Source organism: Cupressus sempervirens, chromosome 6 (assembly GCF_028749045.1).
Source record: "Cupressus sempervirens isolate cs-2001-9-10 chromosome 6, ASM2874904v1, whole genome shotgun sequence".
In the NCBI taxonomy this organism is placed as follows: Eukaryota; Viridiplantae; Streptophyta; class Pinopsida; order Cupressales; family Cupressaceae; genus Cupressus; species Cupressus sempervirens.
Window position 1 is genome coordinate 175,642,182 of NC_143123.1, and position 15,074 is coordinate 175,657,255.

At 36.2% G+C, this 15,074-nt stretch overlaps 1 protein-coding gene across 2 annotated transcripts in view; it reads left to right on the forward strand.

The window, feature by feature from the left end:
* Positions 1–15,074, forward strand: part of LOC149551819 (2-oxoglutarate (2OG) and Fe(II)-dependent oxygenase superfamily protein) — a 221,255-nt gene that overhangs the window by 128,170 nt on the left and 78,011 nt on the right. The gene's annotated exons all lie outside the window — the stretch shown is intronic.

Genomic DNA, 15,074 nt, shown 5'->3' on the forward strand with positions numbered 1-15,074 from the left:
TTGTGAGGTTCGTAACATAGTTCTCCTCATGTCACATTGGTGAATCTGAAAAATAAAAGGAAATAAGTTTCAATATTCTATAGATAACACTATAACTTATTGGATAATATAAAGTGGTAGATAAATTAAATTTAATATACAAGTATTCATTGCCTATGATCATAATGTAGTAAATCACATCAGCAATTTCTAATACGGTAACCTACACAATGTATGTTACTACAACCACTAATGTAACTTGTACACTAATAAATACAATGTACAAACACTGGCATGTGTGCCCCACAATCCTTTCAATCTCCGTGCTTGCATTCTTCCAGCATTTGGTATCAAAGTAAGGAGTCCCCAGCTGGGGTTTTCTGAACCAATTATTTTTTAGAGAAGAAACTCCATAGTTGTAATTTCAATAAGGGCAGATTCTGTATATTGACAAAAGAGCTGACTGTCATCATTGTGGAGAGATTGATCAATTGTGAAAGGGCTGATTGAGGGTAGACAATTTTGTAAATGGGACGACTGAGGGTTGTAAAATGGCCATAAATGGTCATAAACTAACCAATTGATGGCTGTAAAAAGGGCTGACTCAGGGCAGGAAAGAGTATCTATATTTCTTTGTTCAAGGGTTAATTGTGGCAGAAATTTGTAGGAAACAAGAGGTGCAGATAAGACAGAACTCATGAATTAATGGCCATGAGTACGGAAGAAAGTCACACAGAAAAACCCCAAAAACAAGTACTAGGTAGCAAGGGCAGAAATGATTCCTGGATATGGTATATTTAGAACATATTTTTATACCCTTTTACATCCCCGTTTGAGTTCTTTAATCAATTTCACTGTCATGAAAATAGACGATGTAAATTCCCTGTTCAAGACCTAAAGATATATGATTAAACAAATTTTTATTAACGATTGAAGCTTATTTATTTGAGCTTTCACTGTGAGTTGGCAGCATAAGGAAGAAAAACATTTGCAAAAATGGACTCACTAATCAGCTTATGGATATCAACAAAACATAAGAGTAAGATTGAAAAATTAATACATAAAAAAAGATGATACACTAATTTATATAGATCGATGGATAAACATAATAAATGATGGATTGGTTAGAAGGCATTGCATCAGAAGATATTGTATCCACCCTCAAAGTGGATATTGATCATATGTGAGAAGTTGATAGCTCACAAACACTGTCTATGGAAGAATGTAAGTGCCGAGGCTAGAGAGGAGAATCTGTAACACAGTAATAAGATTCTGGGATCTGTTCCTGTAATGAACCCAAAACGATAAAAATACATTAAGCACACTCACCAGAAAATGAGTTCTCGACTATTAATTGTCGATAGTGAAAAGTCAATGCCATCAACTGCAAATTGAATAGGGACCATCATATGGAAAGGATTACTGCTGTTTGAAGGCAGCAATGATATAATTAGCAGCCGTCTGTTTAAAAATGGTTGATTTTGAAGATGGGAGATGAAAAATCAGCGAAATGAAAATTCAAGAGTCATAAGATGGTTGACTTAAATTATAATCCAAAATAGCAATAACACAAACCAGTGATTTCATCAAAGTATTAAGCATGGTTAAGGTACGATGATGGTCAACGTTCATAAACAGCAATAAAGAAGAAATTCAATTATCAGAGCGATTACTTTTTCCTTATTCATGGCAAGTCAGCAAGGAGTAAGGACTGACAAAAAGGTGCCATGTGAGACATAGAACATAGAGTTACAAGAAGAATACAATATCCTTTAGCAGTTCGAATTCTCAGTACCAGAGAGAGATAGCAATAATAAGCTTTGAACCTAGTGGTAATATTGTTCTATGTTTGGTAATGTATAAGTAAGGAGTAATTTATCGAGGTGAATCTTATAATGCATTATGTTCTGTTAGTAAACATTTAGGACATGAACTTGACAATTGTCTGACACATGGAATTGGAGAAAGTCTTCAATTAAGGGAGAACCGCCAAGGGTGATGCAGAGCCACACCTTGGAAAACTCAAGAGGAATCAGTCACTCAACTGAGTTGCTTCAAGGGGCATCTACAACCTTCAGGATCACACACTAAAATCAGATTCAATAAACAAAATTTTGAAAATAAAATCCTCCAAAATATCTTCTTGCTGCCTTCGGATAGACCCGCACTCAGACATGAATAACTTTCGAACCAGAAAAGATTTACTCAATCCAACCGTTGATATTTGGCGTAACTAGGTTTCAAACAACATATAAAAATTTGAGAGAAATCCAACGGTTCAAACCCGAGATATTGACCCCGCATCAGAGTACATTTTTCTGCAATTGTTATTCCCTAAACTGATTGCCATGAGAAATATATGAAGCATAACAGTAGAACCATAATCTTGAAAAAAAAACGCAGGAGACCAAAGGAGACATAAAAATTTCCATTGCTCCCCAAGTTCAAATCCTCTTTTACATAAAAGATTGGCGTTTTAATAACCAAAGTCTGACTGGCTTTGCTGTCCAGTAGTAATAAAAACGTTTTCTTTTCCATCTAAGAATAGGAATCTGAAAGACGTTTTACCATCAATACCATGCAGCAATCATGGATATTCTTGTAACTGCTAAGAATAGGAATCATCAATACCATGCAACAATCATGGATATTCTTGTAACTACTAAGAATAGGATTGGCTTTTTAAAGAAAACCGACTTTCCTCCAAATAGAAGGAATATGAAACGGTTTCTTTTATTCCATAGCCATTTTTTTGTCATTATGAACACTCTTAAAATTGCCACCAACTTTCTGATGAGATTCTTTTAATTATTGACCACATGGCATTTTTATTACTAATTTTATCCTTTCTAAAACTGACACTAACATCATTAACCCTTTCCTCTAACTCTCTAACATATCCGACTAAAAACTATAACATTTATTTAATAAAACACCTAATTCTATCCACTAAGACATAATCCTAAATTATTAAAATTGACCATTTACAATATATGGAGAATCTTGGACCTTTGAAATGATTTAGTAATGAGATGTGCCTGCATCATACTCCCGGGGACAGAAAAATTCAAGTCCCATTGAATTGCTGCAATCTTTTTCCGGAGTTTCCAATTGTATGTAAGCAATAATGTCACCATAAGAATGATGGAATTGATGCCGCTTGCCAGAACATTCTGATTCCAAACTGTAGAATGAATACCTTCCATGGTACCTGTGTCGAATCTTGGAACAAATATATTTAACAGCCTCGTATCACCTGCATAAAAATACCAAATTATCATACCAACATCTGCTTCTCGTTTGTATATCTCTAGAGCATCATAATGATCAACAAATACTTCATTCTTGTCATCAATAGTCTTCTCTTCAGCATCTGATCTTTGCACTACATCTTTTCCTTTTTGATCATTTGTGTCAACGTCTCCATCATCTGGGCAAATATTGTCTGCAACCACACCTGTCACCAACTCTTCTTCATCTGCAAGAACCTTTTCCTCAAAAGGTTCAACAACAACCTCCTGTTGTTCACTCTTAGTCTCTACACCAACATTCACCTGCTGTCTATGCCCTTCTAATGGATTGTTTTCCTCTTCTTGATCTAACTCTTCATCCTCTACTTGTGTGCTTTGAATCACTTCTTCCTTCTTATCCTCAGCCTCCAAAATCTTTTTCATAGGAGTACCTTCCAGCATTGTACTCTTCTCTATTTTCAAAGGACATGTTACTGTTCCAACCATAGATTGTTTGCATTCAAATCCAATAGGGCTTGTCTTGTTACTGCTCTCGTCAAGAGATACTTGCTGCACTTCTTGTTGCTGCACTTTGTGTTCTTGCTGCACTTCTTTCAACTTAGCTTTATTCTCTTTCAACTTAGCGTCATTCTCCTCAAGTCTCCTTTTCAAATTGTTTATCTCCTCTTCTATCTTGCTTAACTCTTCTCTTTGTTTTCTCCTTTCTTCTTTTCCTTTATCTCCTTCTGTTTAGAATCCTTTCTCTGCCGATACCTTCTAAAAAGATACAATAAAGCTGCTTCTTCTTGTCCCATCATTCCTCAGCTAGGTTATTTTCTTCTTATCTAGTCTCCTGGACTTCTTCTCAGACTATTTCTCTCAATCTTTCACAATCACACAAACATATACACAACTACTTTTTCCCAAACCTTTTGCTGAGCTCTGATACCAAAAATGATGCAGAGCCACACCTTGGAAAACTCAGGAGGAATCAGTCACTCAACTGAGTTGCTTCAAGGGGCATCTACAACCTTCAGGATCACACACTAAAATCAGATTCAATAAACAAAACTTTGAAAATAAAATCCCCCAAAATATCTTCTTGCTGCCTTCGAATAGACCCGCACTCAGACATGAATAACTTTCGAACCAGAAAAGATTTACTCAATCCAACCGTTGATATTTGGCGTAACTAGGTTTCAAACAACATATAAAAATTTGAGAGAAATCCAACGGTTCAAACCCGAGATATTGACCCCGCATCAGAGTACATTTTTCTGCAATTGTTATTCCCTAAACTGATTGCCATGAGAAATATATGAAGCATAACAGTAGAACCATAATCTTGAAAAAAAAACGCAGGAGACCAAAGGAGACATAAAAATTCCCATTCCTCCCCAAGTTCAAATCTTTTTTTACATAAAAGATTGGCTTTTTAATAACCAAAGTCTGACTGGCTTTGCTATCCAGTAGTAATAAAAATGTTTTCTTTTCCATCTAAGAATAGGAATCTGAAAGACGTTTTACCATCAATACCATGCAGCAATCATGGATATTCTTGTAATTGCTAAGAATAGGAATCATCAATACCATGCAACAATCATGGATATTCTTGTAACTGCTAAGAATAGGATTGGCTTTTTAAAGAAAACTGACTTTCCTCCAAATAGAAGGAATATGAAACGGTTTCTTTTATTCCATAGCCATTTTTTTGTCATTATGAACACTCTTAAAATTGCCACCAACTTTCTGATGAGATTCTTTTAATTATTGACCACATGGCATTTCTATTACTAATTTTATCCTTTCTAAAACCGACACTAACATCATTAACCCTTTCCTTTAACTCTCTAACATATCCGACTAAAAACTATAACATTTATTTAATAAAACACCTAATTCTATCCACTAAGACATAATCCTAAATTATTAAAATTGACCATTTAAAATATATGGAGAATCTTGGACCTTTGAAATGATTTAGTAATGAGATGTGCCTGCATCAAAGGGCACCCTATTGTAGTGGCAATTAAAAGAGAACAGCAGGAGGGCACCCTATGGCATTTTGATTGAGAGAGAACTGCTAGGGCACCTTATTGTAGTGGCAGTTAAAGGATAACCACCACGAGGGCACCCTATTACACTATGCTTGGGAGAGAACAACTAAGGGCACCCTATTGTAGTGGTAGTTTAGGGAGAACAGCTATGAGGGCACCCTAGTGTATTGTGATTGAGGGAGAATTGCTAAGGGCGCCCTATTGCAAGTATCTTCCCAACCCTTATGTTGGGGGACTAGAGAAACATAATTGGTGGAGGATGTATAGAGGGATAACTATGATCTTAAAGCACCCTGCTATGCTTCCTCACTGCACATATTCTATAATTGGAATTCAATTATAATTTAAGCAATGCATGATTAGAATAATACATTCTTTTTACTCTAATCCTAGATCAATTTATGAATAATGTTTGCATCATTGAATATATGTATATATACATATTCTTTTGTATGTTAGTACTGTGTTTATGTGGTGAATGCATGATTTCAAGTTATGGATCATGCAATTTAATAAATCTTTACTTGGGTAAACCCTTACCCTAATATATTTTAGTTATGATTTAGGGGACTTCTAGGAAAATTAGAATAGGGACATTGCATTCACCTCAAAAGAGTCAGTTGCCATGTTACACTATCTTAATTCTAACCATTTGTAATGTCCCTCCAAAACGGACAAAAGGAATTAGTCATGTTAATTAAGGGACCATTAAATTAAATTACTAATTACTTGGGACAATATTCATTGTTTTCCCATGTTAAGGGCTCAATTCAAACTTAAACATTTTGGAGTGAAAGGTACTATTGAGGTAGTATAACACGTGAACTTGTGAAAGGGATCAAGCATTAGAGTTTTGAGTTCATTTTCGCTTTTCTACCAGCAAGATTTGATCAACCCCACCCTAGTCTCCAAATTTGCAAAGTCTCCTTCTGAAACAAATTCACAAATCCAAGAGATTGCTGAAAGGTAGTAGAATTGATTTTTTCTTGCCAAGAGAAGAGTTCAAGATCACAACGATGTGGCACTCAATATCTATAATTTTATGCCACTGCTAGTGACCATGAGCTCAACTGTAATCTTCTTCTGATAATGATTTAATCATCTACCATTACTTTGTGAACCATCTAGGAGACTACATTGCCCAAATTGGGAAAAGAAACATATGTTAACTTCATTATTGATCACTACAGACTGTCTTAGGCACATAGAATCGAGTAGCCAGCACATTGGGCTTCTTGCTGTATCACCTCAAGCCTGTATAATGTTCCCAACTAGTACTGTTGATTTACCCTAACATTCCCAACTATGGTTTGGATTGCGCTTGGGAATGCCAATTCTATAATTTTCTTTAGTAGGAGGCTGTGAATTCCCGAAGATTAACATACATCACTATGCGTTTAGATCAGATTAATTGAGAAATAATTATTGATTTATAATATACACTTAACTTGAAGACTGATGGGGATTTACTTGTCGTTAGGGCGTTTGGATAGATATCTGCAAGTAGACTCACTCAAGGTTCCTGAAACACATATGCCCATCTCGAGATTGCTCCTTCAAGTTTTCCTTGATACATGCCCTTACCTCATCTTGGCATTCCCTTACCTTGTGAGGTTTTACTTCAGCCCTCCTTGACAAAACCATCCTATCCTGGTATTGGTATTAGTGAGTGATTAAGGAATAGGCCATGTATATGTATGTTTGTGTGTGCATAAAATAATTGATATATAATTCTGATATCATTATTATTAATGCACCCACACATATATATTAGATCATATAATGGTTCTTTATCCCTACTAGAATTTAAATATAATATCTTTTAAATTAATATTTACATCATAGATATGTTGTTTAGAGAAAATATCCTATTTTTTAGGAGACCGGCAGATGGCTTGCTATGTTGTATGAGCCATTTCGTATGATTAGAGTCAATTTGTCTAATTTTTAAGAGGGTTCCTATTTTTTAAGAGGATATTGGCAGTTGATTTGCTATTTTTAGACATCACTTGGAGATTAGGTGCATCATCAGTTTTTTGTTGGAGTGGTTAGGTGATGGTTTTAGAATTTAAAGAAAAATATTAAAGACTTTACTTTAATGTTATAATCAAATCAAATAAAGTATTTTGTTTATAAGTTTTTTATAATATTAAAAAATGTTTCTTAATAAAGGGGCCACCAAGGGGTATGCCCATCCTTGGAAGAATAAGTTGTTTTAAAAGATTAAAATTTAAATAAAAGGGCTCCTAACGTGGATTTCATTTTGGAGGGAGAATGATTAAATAATAAAGCGGGAATATTTTATTGATAAAATAAAATGCTTGTAACTATAAAAGTGGCTTGGCTTTTTGGGGAGGAACAAAGTCTTTGGAGTTTTTTGATTTTTCATTCTTGAGCATGGAAATTGGGATTTTTGACTTTGTTATAACCCCAGCTGGCTATACACTCAACAAAGACCAAATTCCTTTATAGTTCAGTTGTTTGACATTACGTCAAATAGTTTGCAAGCAAGCCCTAAACTGAATGATGATAATGTTTCTTTAAGTTTGTTATTCTCTCTCTTTGTTTCAATTTTTTGAAAAGGTATATACACAAGGAAAAAAACACTGATATAGAATTTTGAAACAACAATAGCAACTTACACCAACTCAGAATTTCTGCAATTTTTATTTAATACCAATTATGCTGCAATATTACAAATGTACTTACAAATTAAATGGAACCTGGTAATCTCCTTAGCACATGAAATGATTGCAGCACACAAGATATTTCTCACTCTAATAACGTTGGCAGGCAGAATTCTGAAATGCCTGACAAGTGCATATCCTATACATCAGCAAATGCTCCAGATTCTGGACGATATTCTGCTGGAAACGAATGTTCACTAGCAACCATGATCACATCCCTCAAACTCCAAATTGTAGACTAAACCCTTGCCAAACAATAGATAAAATTCGGCACAAAACTAATATTAAATTCTTCAGCAAGAAAACAATTCTCAACCACAGAAAAACACTGTATGAGAAGATTGCAAATTCTCCAATAGATAATTGCTCCTCAGCCACAGTTGATACATAAGAGGAAGCTCCAAATTCTTAGATCAAAACCATTATACTTCACCAATGGAATTGATTTTACCAAAACCAAAAACCCTCACAAGAGTGAAATAAAAAACAAATAGATAATTGGATGATCAATTCTCATAATGGAGCCATATTTATAATCTCCATTGTGCAACTTAGCTTCAACAACACACCTTTCACTCAAAATCCTTTTTGCTTTATATTAGGCACACATTATAATTTATTAATTTCCTTTTGGCTCCCAAAAATGACCTTTTCAACCATATCATGATATTCTGACAAGTGAGGTCATTGTTTCTTGGGCCCAAGATTTAAAACTTTAAATCTGGTTCCAACGAGCTATGACACTAAAGTGGCCAACATATAATACTAGCAAAATAACAACTTCAGCATACTTGAATAATAATAATAACAATAATTCACCTGTCTTGTGAAAATGACTGAAGAAGCATCAAAATCGAAATCTGACGAACATGAGTGATCTTGATGAAGAAAAATGATGAATGAACCTGATTGGGTAATGAGAGACAAACCAGAAGCTAGAAAAAAAACCGAGAGCATCGCTCAATTCCTCTAACTCAACTAAGCTCATTAGAATCAACTATTGACTTACTAAAAATAGTAAGTCCCTCAAAACGAAGCCAGAACTCACCATAGGCCATTGGAAAACCTAATAACTTCACAATTGAGACCCTCAAATCCCACTATCAGCTCATGAGGGTCGCGATGATGAACTTACCAAGCCAACTATAGGAACTTGCTAAAAAGGGGACATTATAGTCCTCCCACCCTATGATGGTTTGTCCCCAAGAAATCTAGGAGCAAAACAAACAAAACAGTCTGCCTAGATCCCAAGGGTAAAACTGTGTGATATCCCTATTGCACACAATCGACTCCTGAAGCAACAACACCCAAATAACTAACATCAATAACAAATTCATCTGAAACCAACCCTAGGTGCTGATGGAGTAAACAATTCATTGGAACTCAACCCAACTGAAATACCAATTCTGTCAACACCCAAGTCCCTATCAAACTAACACTCACACCCAACTGCACTATGGAGATGGTAACAACCATAGGTACCTGAAACACTTACCACTAAATACAACCTCTACCAAACTGTCCTGGGTGTGGGGGTACTGCAAGTGATTTAACTTGCAACTATTGATCCCATCTAAAAAAGATGGTACTAACCCATCCCATAATGGATGGTATGAAACTGGAGCCAACCCACACCAACTTGAAACCAATTCCTCTACCAGTGGTCAAAAGTGAAATAATGAATGCTCCTTACTATGTAATGTTGGTAAAAAGCTTCAATGTCTGTCCTAGGCTCATCAAAACCAAACCTAGAATCAGGAGATGAATCCAATCTCTTACTCCAAACTATTGGTCTACCAGAATCTTGGGAAATCCTCTCAGCAAAATCGACCACAAAATCCATTTGGGGAAGCATTGTATGTAAAGTCCCCGTTTTTGGCAAGTCTATGCAGCTGATGGAATTAGCTCATCATAGCGACCCTCATGAGCTGACAGGGTGTTTTGGGGGTCCCAGTTGTGGACTTACTATTTTTGGTAGTTGGTCGTCACCTGCAGCAAATAAGGTTAATAATTGCATGAGCTCTTATTTATTCATTAATTATTAAGTTGCATTATTATAATAATATTTATGTTATTATAATAATGACATTAAAAGATATTTCTAAAAAGTGTGTTGGAAACTTTCAAGTGTTGAGTTCTTTTGGGAAACTTCTACAATTTCTGAAGTAGAGTTTTTTAGGAAACTTTGGCCAACAAAGGATTATAAATATGAGCTCATTTCATTGGGAAAGTCATGCTTGAATATTTATTTTTTTTTGTTGCCTTTGTGGCTTTTTCTGAGGTTGTTCTTGTGCCCTTGTTGAAGTAAAAGGGTTTGAAGTTGATCGATCTTCCACAGCTGAGGTATTGTGGATTTTTGAGAATTTGCTTTGTCTTCCTACTGTTCTTACTGTTGTTGGAAGGCTCTGTTTATTTATTATTATTTCAATTTGGCTGATGGTTGAAGTCTGAAAATTACTTGGAACATTGATTTGCAAATTATTGCTGAAGTATAATAATTTGGCTTCTCTTCCTCTACTGTCTCATTCAATATTTGAGGAGAGATATTTGTGAAAGGTACAACCATTGATTGCAAGGAAGTTGTGAATTGCTGAAGTAATAATTATCTGTGTTTGGATCTGGAATTTGATTGTTCATTGAAAGAGGGCAGATTTCGCATCTGGTGGCTGCATTAGACTTTATCTTTGCACCTGCAAATCATAATTGGAGGTGTTCTGTAATTCTAAACAACCTGCGATCAGGAAATAAAGTTTCGACTGAGTGGATACTGGGCTGCATGTATTAATTTCAGGCCTGCAATTTCAATTTGTGGAGGCCACACACTTATCAAAGGCAGCAGTATATTCATTTGGAAGCTGCAATTTGTTAATCAGCAGCGACTGGGAGTGCAAAGGTACATTGACAGTGAAAGGGATGATTAGGGAGCTGCCCAGCTTCAATGTGGCTTTGAGTGTATTGCATGAGGGTCTACGTACAGTCATTCCCATCAAGGGCTGTGTGCTAAATCAGGTTTTCCATATAGTTAATAATTCTTGTTATATTAATTGTTGTGATTTACATCAAATTAAAAATTGCTCTTTATAGATCATTTGTTGTGTATTGCACTTCAATTATTTTTTTCCATCACCATTTCAGTTAGAGAAAATAAATTCTGGAGAACTCTGAGAGTGTCATCTTGCAATAACATCCCTTGTCATTCATATATTTCTGAAAATAATTTTAAAAGTATTTTTTCAAAAAATACGAAGAACGGAAAAAAATAAATTTTAAAATACAAAAAGGAATCAGTTTGTGCAACAACATTATAGTCTGGGACTGGTTGGGGTTTTTACATTATAGTCAAGTATTCTATAATCTTTCCAACCAAATGTCACGTAGCATAAGAGCCCCGTATTAGAGTACCCTCAGACGTTCTGTATGATCCCTCTGGAAAATCCGTACTCTCAAGTAGATACTCCATGAAAGACTGTGGAATAGAAATTCTATGTGGAAGTGTCAACCTACTACCTTGCAATCCACAATTAATCCCTTTGAAATCGTGGGACTGCGAATTGTCTCATGCTATTAGCTATATGAGATGAAACGACATATTTGTTCCCAATAGAAGGAAGCAAATCTCCATTAGAGCACATCCCCATATCAAGGAACTGGCACACTTCCCTCTGAAGAGCCCCCACTACCATGCTAACTACTGGAGAACCTGAAATCACTCCACTGTCCTCCATTGATGCTCTCACCTCCTCAGTACCTACTGCTCCCATATCCAAAATGAATGTCACTGCCACATCATTATGTCCCTCATCTCCAACCGTGGAAGCAAACTCATCACTAACCACCACAATATGTAGCTGAATTGGATCTGGGGCTGGTGTTGACTGTACTCGCTCCAACTCCATGATAACGTCATCCAAACATGATTGTGACTCCTAGAGAGCCAACTGAGTATACCGAGAAGAGTCTATAGTCACCTCAAGCTCATGGGTGAGCTCAACCACCTCCTCCTCTTTCCTTAATAGTATCTCATAATAGGTGCTACCCCGCTCCAGAAGGTAATCCCTATCAGCAACTAACTATGAATAATTATGCTTTAAGATTCTGATAACCTCTCGAAGCACATGAACCTTTGCTAGGGAAAGACTACAATCACTGTGCTCATCTATCATAAGGGCACCCCAACCAGATGCAATTAACATCTGATGGGTAGCATCATAATGCTTAAGAGCTGAAGAGATGCCACTATCACTCACCTTTAGTTGACTAGTCACATGATGCCTCTGTAACCCTCAACTCCTATGCAAGTTCTCATCCTCACTAACTGCGTTGTGATAAGAGATTGAATCTAAATCGCTCACCCCATGATTACTAACATCATGTGCGCTCTTGTCCTCACACACATCAATAACTGAGGTACGGCTACTTGGTACCTTTACCAATTCCTCATCCGAAGAAGTGGAAGCTTTAGCTATATCAATCTCCTCACATGTCTGTGCTTCCCCTTTAGTAGAAAATCTCTATAAACATCAATCTTGGGAACCATTCAAAACCTCTTTAGAGTCATCACTAAACCATTGGCAAGGAATATCATACCTACAACAACTCATAGCATCCTCAAACGAATCATTAAGGGTATCCATACTATCCATATCCCTAACTCCTGATTGAACATCCACTGCTATCACTTGACCCTACATACATGACTCAATATCATAATCAATAATGGTAGAGCCCAAACCAACATTTGCTAACTCTGTAGTAACACCCAGATTACTAATATCACAATTGGGTAACTCCATAAATTCATCAGTCCAACTGGGGAAGCCACTGCCTCTTGCATTGAATCACAAGGACAACCTCATAAACATCAGTGCTCACGCTCATTGCACAGTCTCTAATAACAATCCCCTTGAGAGTTTGAACAATCATTTGTAACAACTGCCTCTATAGCCTTTTCACTACCCGTAGCAACTCTAGAATCCTCAACCTTCTGAAGCTTAGTCCTACTAATCATCAATGGCATTGACACATCCACACGTCTTTGTGCGGAAAGTTCATCATCAAGCCTATGACTAGGACTAGTTGGTGTTGTACAAAACACAGGTTCATCTGCATTATGAACAACTACTGGGGAAAACTCAAGCCTCCTTCCCTACATCCTCAATGCTGACCTGCTAAGAACAAAAACCTTGTACTGGGCTGCCATATCAACTGTCATCGGATCCGACAGTGTCGCCTCCAATCTCTTCTTATGAAGCTTAAGTCTTTCTATACTCTCCCTCAAAGCATTTATTTTCTCACTATTTTCCACACTACTCAGCCGGCTCCCAAAACTACTAGTCCTCATTGTCTGTCCATAGCTAGAAAATGCCCGAGTGCTGGTGACTCCAATCATAACAGAAGATGTGAAATAACAATGAATTTGCTACCCTACAGAATGGTAGGAAACCACTCTAATACCATTGTAACAACCCCAGCCGGTTATACCCTCAACAAACACCAAATTCCTTTATAGTTTAGTTGTTTGACATTTTTCCATACACTTTGTAATTAAGCTTTAAATTGAATGATGATAATGTTTCTTGATCTTTTTAATTCTCTCTCTTTGTTTCAATTTTCTGAAAAGATGAACACATGAGGAAAAAAAGACGGTGATATAGAATTTTGAAAGAACAATAGCAATTTACACCAACTCATAATTTCTGCAATTTTATTTAATCCCAACTATGCTGCAATATTACAAATGTTTTTAACAAATTAAATGGAACCTGGTAATCTCCTTAGCTCATGAAATGATTGCAGCACACAAGATATTTCTCACTCTAATAATGATGGTAGGCAGAATTCTGAAATGCCAGATAAGGGTAGATCCCATACATCAGCAAATGCTCCAGATTCAGAAAAATAATCTGCTGGAAATGAATGTTCAGTACCAGCCACGATCACAAGCCTCAAACTCCAAATTGCAGACTAAACCCTTGCCCAACAATAGATAAAACTGAGCACAAAATCAATGTTAAATTCTTCAGCAAGTAAACAATTCTCAGCCACAGAAAAACACAGTATGAGAAGATGCAAAATTCTCCAATAGATAATTGCTCCTGAGCAGTTGATACATAAGACGAAGCTCAAAATTCTCAGATCAAAACCATTATACTTCAGCAATGGAATTGATTTTACCCAAACCAGAAACCCTCACAAGAGTCAAATAAAAATAAAATAGATAATTGGATGATCAATTCTTATAATGGGAGCCATATTTATAATCTCCATTGTGCAACTTAGCTTCAACAACACACCTTTTACTTAAAAACCTTTTTGCTTTATACATAGGCACATAATATCAATTTATAAATGTCCTTCTGGCTCCCAAAAAGAACCTTTTCAACCATATTATGATATTTTGACATGCAAGGTCATTGTTTCTTGTGCTTAAGATTTAAAACTTCTCAATCCGGTTCTAATGAGCTATGATGCTAAGGTGGCCAACATATAATACCAACCTCAACATTTTTAGTTGAATAATAATAATTCACCCTTCTTGTGAAAATGTTTGAAGAAGCATCTTTTTCGAAATTTGAGAGTGATCCTGTTGAAGAAAAACGATGAATGAACCTGGTGGGGTGACTTACTAAAAATAGACACTCCCTTCAGGATTCTTGGAGCCCAAACTAGAAGCCAGAAATGAAAACTGAGAGCATCACTCAACTCCTCTGACTCAATTGAGATCATCGCAACCAAATGTTGACTCACTAAAAATAGCAAGTCCCTCCTAATGGAGCCAAAACTCACCATAGGCTATAGTTGTGATGATGAATTGACCAAGCCAACTGTAGGAAATTGTTAGAAATGGTGATATTATAGACTTATTGTGGAGAGCAACTGTGTCAATAGTATATTCAGACTTCGGAAATGAAAACTCTTAGAGCTTGGAGGGGTTGCAGGTTTGAGAGATTAACCAAGGGCATTTATTTTCAGATTGGAACATGAAGATTTAGTAGGTTTCACTCTAATTTTCAGGATAAGGGCATATTTGAATGGTTTTGACACTCTTAGCAGTTCCATGTGCATCTATAGGCAACCGCATCAATTATCTACAACTATAAATATTTTAGGAGGTGACATTG